This window comes from Oreochromis niloticus, linkage group LG3, assembly GCF_001858045.2.
Source record: "Oreochromis niloticus isolate F11D_XX linkage group LG3, O_niloticus_UMD_NMBU, whole genome shotgun sequence".
In the NCBI taxonomy this organism is placed as follows: Eukaryota; Metazoa; Chordata; class Actinopteri; order Cichliformes; family Cichlidae; genus Oreochromis; species Oreochromis niloticus.
This window is the reverse complement of record NC_031967.2, coordinates 56,210,509-56,224,738: the sequence shown is the minus strand read 5'-3', so window position 1 is coordinate 56,224,738 and position 14,230 is coordinate 56,210,509. Positions and strand designations below refer to the sequence as shown.

The window sequence follows — 14,230 nt, the reverse complement described above, 5'->3', positions numbered from 1 at the left end:
AACCTTTACAGCAGTATTTCCATGTTTTTCTGACACTGCTTTAAAGTGCTGCCTCTGCAGGTCAGGATGAGTAATGCAGCTATAAACTGTTTCTTATACAGCAGACTCTTCTCTTCACAACTTCATTATGCAAACTGTTATGTAAATGTGTGTTAGTACATCTAAAAAACTAACCCTTTCTCACATGACAGAAGAGGTTTGTATTTCCTTCGTTTGAACAGTATGTGTCACTAACTGGTGATTCTAGATCGGTCATGTATGTGAGGTAGGTGAGGTGAAAGAAAATAATCCAACATTTGAATCTATTTATTCTGAGCTGACTGAGAGCCAGGCTAAAAATAAAAGTCATCACTGCTGTCTACATCCCACCCTGTGCTGATTAAAGAGAGAGAAGGTCAGTGAGCAGGTTTTCCATCAGGTTTTCGGTTTGATTCTTGGTTCAGTTTAAAGTTTGACTTTAGTTCAGATTACACGTTTGCTCAGTGTGTTTATTCACTGTGGACTGATTCCAGATCAGATTATTCAGGAAACAACAACAGACATCTGAAGACCTCATTTACTAGATTTAAGCTCTATGGGAGTGTCCCCCATGAGGGACATGGACCCCAAATTGATCCTCTACATTGGAGAGACTACAGTCCAAAGACTTGCAGTGAGTGAGGTTAGGTTTACTGGTGATTCTAAATTGTCCATAGGTGTGTACGAATGGTTGTCTGTCTCTGTGTTAGCCCTATGACAGGCTGATGACCTGTCCAGGGTTTATCATGCCTCTCGCTCTATGGTACTGGGTTGAGCTCCAGACCCTCACAACCCTGAAGTGAATGACTGGAAGAGGACGGATTCAGAAAATGGGGTGTTTAGTTAACATTTTGACAAATGAGTATTCAAAAGTAGAATGGAAGGAAGCGTATAATCTATAATTGTTTTTTTTTATTTTTACTAGTGGTGGGCGAGTCGATCCAAATATTGATTATATCAATACCAAGTTGGCATCGGTATCGGATCAATACTAGCCTGGTGAGATCGATTATTTACTTTAAGTTCTGTTTTTGGCAAAGACAAAACAGCCAGGTCACCGGAATCGCCGCTCTTGTGTCGACACAGAGTAGACATGCTTTGCTACCCCCCCCCCCCCCCCCCAACGCCCCCCCCACCCCACCCCCCACCTTGTGTTTAGATGTTGAGCTGTCATGTGACGTGACTTAAACGCTTTGGGGTTGTTAAGTTGTTACATATTATTTATATTTTTACCAGAAACAAAGGAGTCAGTTCTATTGTGCTAATATCAGATAACCAGTACCGGGTTTTTTCATTTTATTGGTGTTGTTTATGACATGTTAATGCCTGAAAGTCTAATATTTGAGAAGTTGGGGAGGCACAGTAAACATACCTCCTCTATCAGTATAATAAAAACTTGTTATTACAAGAATAAATGGAGTTGCTCTGCTAACATCTGTTTTTTGAAAAAAACTTTATTGACTGACTTTAAATGAGCCCACGCCCACTCCATCCCTCCCAGTAACTCCTACAAAGAAACATTCAAATAAGGAGCTGTTTTCAGAGTCAGTGAATAAACACATGAACAAACGGTCTAAACATCTGGAAAGTCCTGGAGGAAGAGAATGGCTGGACTCATCTGGATTCTGCTTTCTGCATACCTGCTGGGTTGTACCTCTCAAGGTAAGCTGTGTCTGTGTACCAACTTTAATCAGTCTGCATGAAGTTGTAGGCTGTAATCAGTAATAAAAGTTTTAGGTGGAGTTTGTTCCTGTATCTCAAGTGTACAATTAGAATTTAACCACAAAAACCTGGAGTAAGTCAAAGTTAACTAAATAAGGAATTCAGGACTTTAGTAGTCACTGACATTTTTATACACAGTCCCTCATAGACAAAGCAGACATTGATTCAAAGTGTTGAAAATGGACTTTACAATCAGCTCAGCTGAACCAAAAACCCCGAAAGAAGAAACCTAAAGTGCACAGCTGCAGACTTTTTCCATGGTTGAGACAAACGACTTCACAAATTCTAACAAAGTCAAAAACGCTCATGGGGAAGGAGGAGTATTATTAAGTGTAAAACCAAAAGATGCCGTTTATAATGGTAATAAAGTCAAATTAAACTCTGATTTAAATTCTTAAAGGTGTTTCTTGGTTGCGAACTTCTTTAGTTGTTCTGATAAGATGACCTTAATTAGTCCCACAGGTGGGAAATTTGTTATTTTTAATTTGTTAAAAATAAATTTGTTAATTCGTTTGATCATAGAAATGATTCTGTTTATTTAATCAGGCATCATGTTACATGTCTTCTTTGATTTGTTAGGCCTTCTGTCGAACGGGTCAGTGGATTTTTAAAAAAAATAATCAAATTGTGAATGTTTTGCTCGATTTATAAATAATCTTGTTTTTCCTTTTTTCCTGAAAAAAACACTTTTTAACAGTGAAATTAGCAAATTTAAAGGAAAATTCCCTGGATTGTCATCGAAACTCATTATATTGTCCCAAATGTTGCTACCCAAGTGTTAACTGTACTGTCCATGCGCAGCAATCCTGATGCTTTCTGTGGAAGTAAACAGCTGTTTGAAACCTTTAACCTCTCTGCTCTGTTTCTCTTTCAGACCAGGAAAATATCACAGCTGAGTCTGGACAGAACGTCACTTTGACGTGTCAAGCTCGAAACTACAGCAAAGAAACTTTGCTGTGGAGCAGAGCTGACCTGGGAGATGATATGTCCTTTTGTATCGAGACGAGCTGTTTGTTGCAGACAACCAGCATCCATCTTTTAAGGACCGGGTGGATCTGCAGGACAAACAGATGAAGGATGGAAATGTGTCTTTGAATCTGAAGGATGTGAAGATTAATGACACTGGAACATACGAGTGTTGTGTCGTTGAGACAGGAAAATTTGGTTTAAAGCCCATCAGCAGCATCACACTGAGTGTTGTTGATCCTCCAGGTGAGTGAGTAGAGTTGAGTGTGTGTGTGATCAGAGGTGAAGCTGCTTCCTGGTTGTTGATGTTTGTTTCTAAAGATGTTGTTGATGAGACTTTGTAGAAAGCAGCTGGTCTGAGTGATGTGATCAGAGTGCAGTAGATAATGTCTGACAGCAGTTTGAAGAGGAAATGGATTCTGTTCTGTTCTTCACTCATCACCTACCTGACAGCTGACACCTCACACCTGTTTCTCACCTGCAGTTTCTGTTGGAGTGATCGTTGGTGTGGTAGTTGCTGCTGCCCTCGTTGTCGCTGCTGTTGCTGGATTTGTGATCTACAGAAACCATAAAAAGGCAAAAGAAGTTCTTCTGTTCTCGTCCAAATATCTCAGTCCTCTTATCATTAAACAGTCTCCTGCTGTTGTTCCCACTTCCCAGCGTTGTCAGTGAACAGACACAGCAGGGAACTTCACAATGAAACTGATTTGTGAAATGTCACCGACAGTTAGGTCTTTGTTTAACTGTTGAAAACAGAGAATTTTGCTGTTTTATCATTCATTATCCAGTTATTGCTTCATCCAGATCACACCATATAATTCTGATTCTGAATCACTTTGACTAATCTCTCAGCATTATTACAATATTCTGCTCTTTACACTGGATGTCTTTGCTGCAGTGTTCAAATATTCAGCTTAGTTTTACAACCTGTGCAGATATTATTTAGCAGTGACCTGCAGTTGTTCAGAAGCTCTAACTTGAACAAAAACACGGTGCTTCTGTTTTTAATGTGACAGCTGCTGATTAGAGTCTGAAACTTGAACTTGATAGACTTGAAGATTTGCTGTCAAACAGCCTGATGGAGACGACGTGGAAATCGCTTCAGTTTGTTAACAGATAAAGTGAAATTAATTAACTGGACTGACTCAACCATCACTCTTGGTTTGTGTTCAGCAGCAGAAATGTGAATTTCAGAGATCAGAAGATTAGAATCAACAATAAGAACTTTTATACATTTTAATAATGTAATGTAAAATTATCTCACCAGTGTAAGCTTTGTTTTGATACCGAGATTGTTTACATGGACTTTTCTCCATTATTTGGTTTGTCATTTTCAAAGAGGAAACTCAGCAGCCTCGTTGGGCTTAACAGGATAAACTTTAATCACTGAACTTTTGGAATAGGTGTTGGGATGAAACTCCGTTAATTATAAATGTACCATGTGTGTTTTGGCAGTGCCAGGAGCTCTGCCATCTACTGTCATCTACAAGTATTGTATTGTACACAGGTATGAATAGACTCATGAGCCACAAAAGACTGAAGTGCAACCTGATCGACATTATTAATTTAAGGAAAATGTGAATCTAATGAGGACTTATGAACAACTGCTGTAGTCTGATCCTGTGACGTGTATCTTCATTGCTTGTTGTTTAGTAAAAAAAATGCTTGCATGTAAAACTCATAATCACAATAAAAGAATAAAAGCAGAAATGTGAAAATCATCTTCATCACTGTTTCTGTTTTGGTTTCTTTCTGAAGATCTTTGTGCATTTTTTGAACATCAAATATTCATTTCATTGTGACACATCTTTACCCTGCTATAAAAATCAGGTATATAGCTATAGGAGGATTACACACAGTCTGACCAGCATCAAGGCAAGTGTTTTAGATACCAAAGATCCCTTTAATAATCCCTTCCCCCATACAATATCTAATCATGCTTTGTATTATTTTTTGATCAGCAATTCTAATGATCCACAGCTGCAGGTTAACCAGCCACGCCTCCCACAACTTTATTTCTGTTGTTTCTTTTCCCAGCCAAATAATCTTTTTCTTTAAATTTAAACTTTAAAAAAAATTCTCTAAAGTGCTTGAGTGTAATCATTTTGCATTAATACCTACTGTTCCTCTTACTTTACTATTACACTTAACGGCATTATTTATTATTACTGTTTTGTTATTGTTACCATTACACTCTAATCAGTTGTCATTGTATTTAAGCTTTTTCTTTACTCGCTGAATTATATTATTCTCAATTCTTTCCACTTGTTACGGCTGTGGCCATAAGAACACTGTGTGGGCTGTTTTGCTCTGTCTCTTTACTGTGCTTAAGACTTTTTGCAGGTCCATCCCCTAATGAAGAGTAGTGAGCAGCTGATTGGACTGTGGAACACGTGACCACGTTCAAAAAGCCGCTCTGACAGCTTCCGCCAGAGAGAGAGAGAGCGAGCAAGCAGTTTGACAGCTGACGCGGTCCTGGCCCTGGTTTCCAGCCTATACTTTTGCTGTGTGTTTGTGTGAGCGTGTTCTGTGAGAGCCGGTCCTAGTGTATTAATTTAGTGCTTAGGCACTCACAGGCTGAAGCGGAAGGGGTGAGCCGCCTTTTTCTTTGGAACAGTTTTCTCCTGTTTTCCGGGTTAGGGAGCGAGGGTTAGTAATGCCATTTGTTTGTTTTGTTTCTTTCTTAGGGTTTAGTTAGTTTTCTCTGGCGGGACTTAGTTGGTTTTGTTTATTATTTTGGCCTGGGTTCACCCTGGAGCTATGCTTCATTACCTTCAATAAAATCACCTTTTTTACTCACAGCTGGTTTTGGATGTTTGGCTTGGGAACCAGGGCGGGTATTTGTCTCTCTCTCCTCCAACTTTATGTGCGTCCCTACACGCCTAGACAAGGGGGGCTCATCCCTTTTCATCAATGTGACTGGTTCATTTCCTTTTCGCGTTTGGGGAGACGTCATTGAGGGTGTGTGGGAAGACAGAGAGTTTCATTCATCTATGCGTTAGCCGCGAGTTTTGCGGCCCTTGAGTCAGCGGATGTGGATGCGGTTAGTTGTCTGCGGAGTTGTGTTTCTCTTTGTTGCTTTGCTCGTGATGTCGTTTGACATGGATGATTTTGCGCAACAGCCCTCCGTTGAAAAGTTGGAGCGGTGCACAAAAGCAGATTTGTTAGTATTGGAAAATTTATTCAATGTGGATGTTCCGTTGCATTCTAAGAAGGCAGAAATAAACAATGTTTGATAGAGCAACTGGTGGACAGGGGAGTGTTTGGGAGGCTGAAAACTTCGCCGAGTGGGTCTGGGAGTTTGGAGACGGCAGTGGGGGCGGAAGCTCATGTCGCTGTTCAATGTCAGGTGGCGTGTCAACAGTTGCGACTGTGGGGGTGCCAGGTTCCGAAGCCCGGTATGACCCCGTGAATGATGATTTAGTTTTCGGTTGTGCGGAGGGCTGCGCACGTCTTAGAAACTCTGAAATCCTAAGTGATCTAAGGTCACATTTAACTGATTTAGATGATGATGTTCGAAATAACGTGTGTCAGTTGATTGTGAATCATCCTAATCTTTTCTCTGACACTCCTTCCTGTACCACTGTGCTGGAGCATGATATCGATGTGGGGGACCATCCTCCAATCAAACAGCATGCCTACCGGGTGAATCCCACTAAACGTGCTCTTTTCCAGACAGAAGTTTCGTATCTGTTGGACAATTGTCTTGCTGTTCCTAGCTCTAGTGCGTGGAGTTCCCCGTGTCTCCTAGTGCCTAAAGCAGATAAGACCCCACGGTTTTGTACAGATTTTCGGAAGGTGAACAGCGTGACCAAACCCGACTCCTATCCTCTTTCCAGAATGGAAGATTGTGTCGATAGGGTCGGTTCTGTGAAGTTTGTCACTAAGCTGGACTTGTTAAAGGGCTATTGGCAAGTTCCTCTAACATTACGTGCAGCCGAAGTCTCTGCTTTTGTTACTCCTGACCATTTTCTTCAGTACACTGTCATGCCTTTCGGGTTGCGCAACGCCCCCGCCACATTCCAACGACTTATGAATATTGTGCCGGGAAGCGTTCGCAAGTGTGAAGTGTACCTAGATAATATTGTCGTCTACTCAGACACCTGGTCAGAACATATGGAAACACTCACTGACGTGTTCCATTGCTTGGAAAGGGCATCCATCACCCTCAACCTTGGCAAGTGTGATTTTGGTAAAGCCACTGTGACATATATGGGGAAACAGGTGGGTCAGGGTCAAGTGCGCCCTATCTTGGCCAAAATCCAGGCCATACTGGACTTTTCTGCCCCTCGTACTAGGCGTGAGCTCCACCGTTTTCTCGGCATGGTGGGCTACTACCGGGGTTTCTGACGAAATTTTGCGGAAGTGGTAGCACCCCTCACTAGCCTCACTAGTGTGTTGAAACCTTTTGTGTGGTCCTCTGTGGATCACCCAATCGGCTATTTCTCAAAGAAATTCAATGTCCATCAGCGAATGTACAGCACGATTGAAAAAGAGGCCCTTTCTCTGCTGTTCGCATTGCAGCATTTTGAGGTGTACGTCGGTTCCAGCCCCTCGCCTGTGATCGTTTATACCGACCACAATCCCCTGGTGTTCCTAATGCATATGCAGAACTTGAACCAAAGGCTATGAGATGGTCTCTCCTGGTGCAAGATTTCAATTTGGAAATCCGCCATAAAAAGGGTACAGAGAATGTGTTAGCGGATGCACTGTCCCGTATCTTCCTTTAAACGTAACTGTCAAAACATCTACAAAGGAGATGTCTTTGATTTTGGGAAGGGGGGTGTTATGGCTGTGGCCATAAAAACACTGTGTGGGCTGTTTTGTTCTGTCTCTTTACTGTGCTTAAGACTCTTTGCAACACACTACTTCTCTACTGTTATATCCTATGCCCCTCTCTCATTCACTTCTGTCTTATCTTCACTCCCTTAGGAATCCCACAACACACACATACGCACATACATATGCACTAACATTCCTCTGTCTATGAATAGACGTATTCACTGTTGTATTATTTTTGTGTATAAATAAAGACAAGTGCAAGAACAGAGCGACGCATCACAGGGCCCCCACTCTGGTGTGAGCGTTCTGTGACCGCCCTTGCAAGTAAAAACTGCAGCGTGTGTCTCCACTCTCTGACTCTCAGCTGAAGAAGTGTCATTTAGAATAAATCTCTTGACAACCTGAGAACCAGTTTACTGGCCTTATCATTTTCCTCCCAGGAGTTTCTTCTAATATTTTATTCTCAAATTTAGAGCTTCTTTCTTCCTGTTCCTCCCTCTAATGGGCACTATTCTTTTTAGATTTTTTGTTATTTTTTGTTCTCACCATTTGATCACTTGTTTAAGCATCTTCACTGATGTGGGTCCTAAACTTTACAAACAAGTTAATCTTTTTCTTTTTTCTTTTTGTTTTTTTAAGCAAACTATTCTGCTTCCTGTCTCAGGTGACTCCTCTGAGCTTCACACAAGCTCACCATAACAATAACCTCTTTGAGACATGCAGGTCAGTCTTTTACTCTTCTTCTCACACTCTTGCATTTGGCTTAGATCACTGAAATCCTGTGCACTGGTCAAGGACACTCTTGGCAGGATGTCGGGGCCCACCCCTCACACTCCACAGTCAGAGCAACTTGAGCCAGCTACACCCTGTGACGGTGTTTACAGGCCGCCTCCTGCAGCAGCCGCTCAGCTGATGTGAGCTCTCTCAGTACAAGACTTTTCCTTTTTTTTTGCTACTGTCTGCCTCTGCCACACTCAACAGGCGCTAAACTTTACTTTAAATTGTTAAGTCACAATCTCTGACTTATTAAACCACCATTTCTTCTATTTCACTTCACTATTATCCATCTAGTGATTTTAGCTATTGTGCTCTGAGTTTAATATATCAGTTAGTTGCATTTAAACCTTTCCACTGCTCTGATGCTCCTCTCACTCCCCACATACCTTAGGGATGATTCACAAACTGCCTGCAGACACAGCGCTCTGCAGCACAGTGAGCTCAGTTTTTTTCTCAGTCTCTCAAATCAGTCCCTCTACAACTTTTTACTCATCTACCTACTAACTTCCCTTTTCCGTATTTATTTATCAAAACCCACGCCTTACGCGTATTCCTCTAACTCTTATTTACAGCAAGAGTTATTTTAAGCAATATTTACAGCAGTACATGGTTATACTCTAGACTACTACTTAGCAATATTTACAGCAGTGATTATACTTAAGGGTTAGTAACAGCTATTTACATATTCACACTTTGGCCGAAGGTGTCGCCTTTCATACCGCGGCGCGCACAATTTACCCAACGTGTCCAGACCAGTGGACAAAGAAACCCTCAGATTCCCACTGTGAGCCCCAAGTCCCTGCGTTACGTGCTGAGTTCTTATCTCCAAAAATCCCCCAAAGCCCGAGCAGTCCTGACTACCTAGCAATTCACTTGGGTTAACTAGGTTAACCATTTAATTGATTAACCTAGTTAGCATGTGTCACCTTATCTACCTAAATGGATAACTAGGTTTCCAGCAGTAACCACCTTGAGGGTGCCGACATATAATTCACTTTTCATCACTTCAACTTTTTACTTCTGCGCAACTTGCGCCTTTTCTTCAGATGCACTAAAGAATAGTGGAAAAATAAACCCAAACTCCCCCAACACAGCCCTGGAGTCATACTCCAGCACAGGGCAGAGCAGCCTCTCACACACACAAACCCCACATACACACACACACAGTGCTCACTCACACTCTCCCCGTGGGTCACACAAGTTACAGGAATAACACACACACATATGATGCAGTATTAAACTCCACTCCTTCAGCATCTGCAACTAACATTATTTTTTACAGTGTAACACTTTATCACTTAGAATAACAGCGACCATTTGATTAAAGTCCTTTTCAAGGTTAGGTGAAATCTACTTGGAGCCAAGGTGGAACCCCCCCTCTGCACTCAGACAACACCAACATTGAGCAGAAAAAAAAACTCTGCTTACCTTTTTGTAGCGGCCGCTTGGTGTTCTCTGATGTGCAAGGCTTTGGCATTCCCCAAGGCTCCCAGCAATCACCTTAATTCCTTGTCCCTTCGTGGTCAATTTTGAAGCCATCCCTTGGGGAGTGTGAACCTTAAGGTGTGAAACAGCTGTGTACTGCCTTTTGTTCCTGAAGAAGGTATTTAACTGAGAGCCATTCTCGGCTCGGTAAGACTCTGCTGACCGTCTGCCCTGCGATCATGCAGGCTCTCCACCAAGCTTGATTGTCTCTTCTTTGATTGTGATTAAAGAAAATTAGCTACCGCTCGTCTGCAGGCTTTATTTAATGGAAGACTTCCACAATAGACCGGATTTGGTGTGTGGTGGTAACAGGTAAATGAACCTTTTTTTTTAAATTATTTGAATATATATGAGTGTTTGTGTATAAATACATACATATAAATACACAAACAATACACATATGATTTCAATTCTGCAATTTAAGTGACCTCCTGTAGGTAGCTCTGTTTTGGAAGTTCAGTTAACGCTAGCAATGTGTTATGGAGTTTGTACGTGCTTTGTCACTATACAAAGAAACAAAGGAGTCAATTCTATTGTGCTAATATCAGATAACCAGGACCAGGTTTTATCTAATATTTGGGAAGCTGGGGAGGCACAGTAAACATACCTCCTCTTTCCCAGCAGCACTCCAAGCAACAGTCCTTAAAAAAGGAAAAGCAAAAGGACTGTAGAGGCATAAATCAGTATAATAAAAACTTGTTATTACAAGAATAAATAGAGTTGCTCTGCGAATGTAGTCGGATGGGCTATTCAGCTTTCTTTCTCTCTCCCTCTCTTTCTCTCTCTCTACTGCTCTTGCTCTCTCCTGTGCTCGCTCTCAGCTGTGTAACTAGGTTAATTGGGAACCCACCTGCATATTGATTGCAGGGTGGCGCCAGTCCATATAAAGTTAATCCGGTGTTCTCCTGGTTCATTTATTATATATTTATTCAGTAGGCTTACCTTTTTCTGGTTTTATTTTATTTTATTCTGGATTGTTGCTTATACCCACGCCTCTGTGATTGGGCTGGAGCAATCCTCTGCCCGGGTGTCGTCCTGGGAACCTTAAAACTGCCTCAGTTGGTGATGTCAGCCTGTGGGGAGCCAGACCGGCTTGTGATCGAGGCTGGACAATTACCACCAGCACGAGTTTTAGTTGACTCATGGGGCGTAAGCCTTCCAGTGTTTTGTGTGTGTGTGTGTGTGTGTGTGTGTGTGTGTGTGTGTGTGTGTGTGTGTGTGTGCCAACCTGCCTCATTGTGCATCCTTGAATCTGTGCGGCCTCTTTTTATTCCTTTTATCTATTCTTCTTAAATATATATTTCTTGGGGGTAAAATTCCCCTAGGTGGCGTTGTCATTTTATTATTATTTCTTCTATAACTCCACCGACCACTTGCTCACACTAACATCTGTTTTTTTTTTTTTGTTAAAATATTTTATTGACTGACTTTAAATGAGCCCACTCCCACTCCATCTTTCCCAGTAACTCCTCCTAAGGAAACATTAAAATAAAGGAGCTGTTCTCAGAGTCACTAAATAAACACATGAACGCGACAGTCTAAACATCTGGAAAGTCCTGGAGGAAGAGAATGGCTGGACTCATCTGGATTCTGCTTTCTGCATACCTGCTGGGTTGTACCTCTCAGGGTAAGCTGTGATCTGTGTACCAACTTTAATCACTCTGCATGAAGTCGTAGGCTAAAGTTAACTAAATAAGGAATTTAGGACTTTAGTAGTCACTGACATTTTTATACACAGTCCCTTATAGACAAAGCAGACATTGATTCAAAATGTTGAAAATGGACTTCACAATCAGCTCAGCTGCACCAAATAACCTGAAAGAAGATAACTAAAGTGCACAGCTGCAGACTTTTTCCATGGTTGAGACAAACGACTTCACAAAGTCTAACAAAATCAAAAAGCTCAAGAGGAAGGAGGAGTATTATTATTAAGTCTAAAACCAAAAGATGCCCTTCATGATGGTAATACAGTCAAATTAAACCCTAGTTTAAATTCTTGAGCATGTTTCTTGGTTGCGAACTTCTTTAGTTGTTCTGATCATAGAAAAAAGTCTGTTTATTAATCAGGCATCATTTTACATGTCTTTTTTAATTTGTCAGGCCTTCTGTTAAACTGGTCAGTGGATTTTTGTTTTTAAATAATCAATCAAATTGTGAATGTTTTGCTCGATTTATTAATAATCTTGTTTTTCCTTTTTTCAGAAAAACACTTTTTAACCGTTAAATTAGCAAATTTAAAGGAAAATTCCCTCTATTGTCATTGAAACACATTATATTGCTACCCAAGTACTTAATCAGCCATTTTACATGTCTTCTTTGATTTGTCAGGCCTTCTATTGAATTGGTCAGTGATTTTTTTTTTTTAACAATGAATCAAATTGTGAATTATTTGCTTGATTTATTAACAATCTTTTCTTTTTCTTTTTTACACTCCTCAACATAGGAGAAACTTTTAAGGGCTCCAGGGACAACACATACTTTTTACCAGTTAAACTAGTAAATTTAAGGGGGAAATCTCCTGGATTGTCTTTGAAACACATTATATTGCTACCCAAGTGTTAACTGTACTGTCCATGTTCAATGATCCTGATGCTTTCTGTGGAAGTAAACAGCTGTTTGAAACCTTTAACCTCTCTGCTCTGTATTGTTTCTCTTTCAGACCAGAAAAACATCACAGCTGAGTCTGGACAGGACGTCATTCTGACATGTCGAGCTCCAAACTACACCAATCAAAATTTCAACTGGAGCAGAGCTGACCTGGGAGATGAATATGTCCTTTTGTATCGAGACGAGGTGTTTGTTACAGACAACCAGCATCCATCTTTTAAGAACCGGGTGGATCTGCAGGACAACAGATGAAGGATGGAGACGTGTCTTTGATTCTGAAGAATGTGACGATTAATGATGCTGGAACATACGAGTGTGTCCTCATGAATGGAATAAATCAGCACATCAGCAACATCACCCTGAGTGTTGTTGATCCTCCAGGTGAGTGAGTAGAGTTGAGTGTGTGTGTGATCAGAGGTGAAGCTGCTTCCTGGTTGTTGATGTTTGTTTCTAAAGATGTTGTTGATGAGACTTTGTAGAAAGCAGCTGGTCTGAGTGATGTGATCAGAGTGCAGTAGATAATGTCTGACAGCAGTTTGAAGAGGAAATGGATTCTGTTCTGTTCTTCACTCATCACCTACCTGACAGCTGACACCTCACACCTGTTTCTCACCTGCAGGATCTGTTGGAGTGATCGTTGGTGTGGTAGTTGCTGCTGCCCTCATTGTCGCTGCTGTTGCTGGATTTGTGATCTACAGAAACCATAAAAAGGCAAAAGAAGTTCTTCTGTTCTCGTCCAAATATCTCAGACCGCTTATCATTAAACAGTCTCCTGCTGCTGTTCCCACTTCCCAGTGTTGTCAGTGAACAGACACAGCAGGGAACTTCACAATGAAACTGATTTGTGAAATGTCACCGACAGTTAGGTCTTTGTTTAACTGTTGAAAACAGAGAATTTTGCTGTTTTATCATTCATTATCCAGTTATTGCTTCATCCAGATCACACCATATAATTCTGATTCTGAATCACTTTAACTAATCTCTCAGCATTATAACAATATTCTGCTCTTTACACTGGATGTCTTTGCAGTGTTCACATATTCAGCTTATTTTTAGAACCTGTGCCTGTGCAGATATTATTTAGCAGTGACCTGCAGTTGTTCAGAAGCTCTAACTTGAACAAAAGTTAGAAAAAGTTTTTTTTCAATGTGATAGCTGCTGATTCGAGTCTGAAACTTGAACTTGATACACTTGAAGCTTTGCTGTCAAACAGCCTGATGGAGACGACGTGGAAATCGCTTCAGTTTGTTAACAGATTAAAGTAAAATTAATTAACTGGACTGACTCAACCATCACTCTTGGTTTGTGTTCAGCAGCAGAAATGTGAATTTCAGAGATCAGAAGATTAGAATCAACAATAAGAACTTTTATACATTTTAATAATGTAATGTAAAATGTATCTCACCAGTGTAAGCTTTGTTTTGATACCGAGATTGTTTACATGGACTTTTCTTCATTTATTTTGGGTTTGTCATTTTCAAAGAGGAAACTCAGCAGCCTCGTTGGGCTTAAAAGGATAAACTTTAATCACTGAACTTTTGGAATAGGTGTTGGGATGAAACTCCGTTAATTATATATGTACCATGTGTGTTTGGCAGTGCCAGGAGCTCTGCCATCTACTGTCATCTACAAGTATTGTATTGTACACAGGTATGAATAGACTCATGAGCCACAAAAGATTGAAGTGCAACCTGATCGACATTATTAATTTAAGGAAAATATGAATCTAATGAGGGCTTATGAACAACTGCTGTAGTCTGATCCTGTGACGTGTCTCTTTCATTGCTTGTTGTTTAGTAAAAAAAAATGCTTGCATGTAAAACTCATAATCACAATAAAAGAATAAAAGCAGAAATGTGAAAATCATCTTCAT

The 14,230-nt window shown here is 40.7% G+C and overlaps 2 long non-coding RNA genes across 2 annotated transcripts; both read left to right on the top strand.

Moving 5' to 3' along the window:
- Nucleotides 1-1,291: 1,291 nt before the first annotated feature.
- LOC102081834 (uncharacterized) lies at nt 1,292-3,956 on the top strand. The gene is made up of 3 exons (XR_002061189.2): nt 1,292-1,680; nt 2,615-2,952; nt 3,191-3,956. It is a non-coding gene; the product is annotated as an uncharacterized LOC102081834 (long non-coding RNA).
- Nucleotides 3,957-9,694: 5,738 nt separating this feature from the next.
- Nucleotides 9,695-13,422, top strand: LOC109201176 (uncharacterized). The gene is made up of 4 exons (XR_002061187.2): nt 9,695-10,062; nt 11,214-11,377; nt 12,410-12,738; nt 12,977-13,422. It is a non-coding gene; the product is annotated as an uncharacterized LOC109201176 (long non-coding RNA).
- Nucleotides 13,423-14,230: the final 808 nt, after the last annotated feature.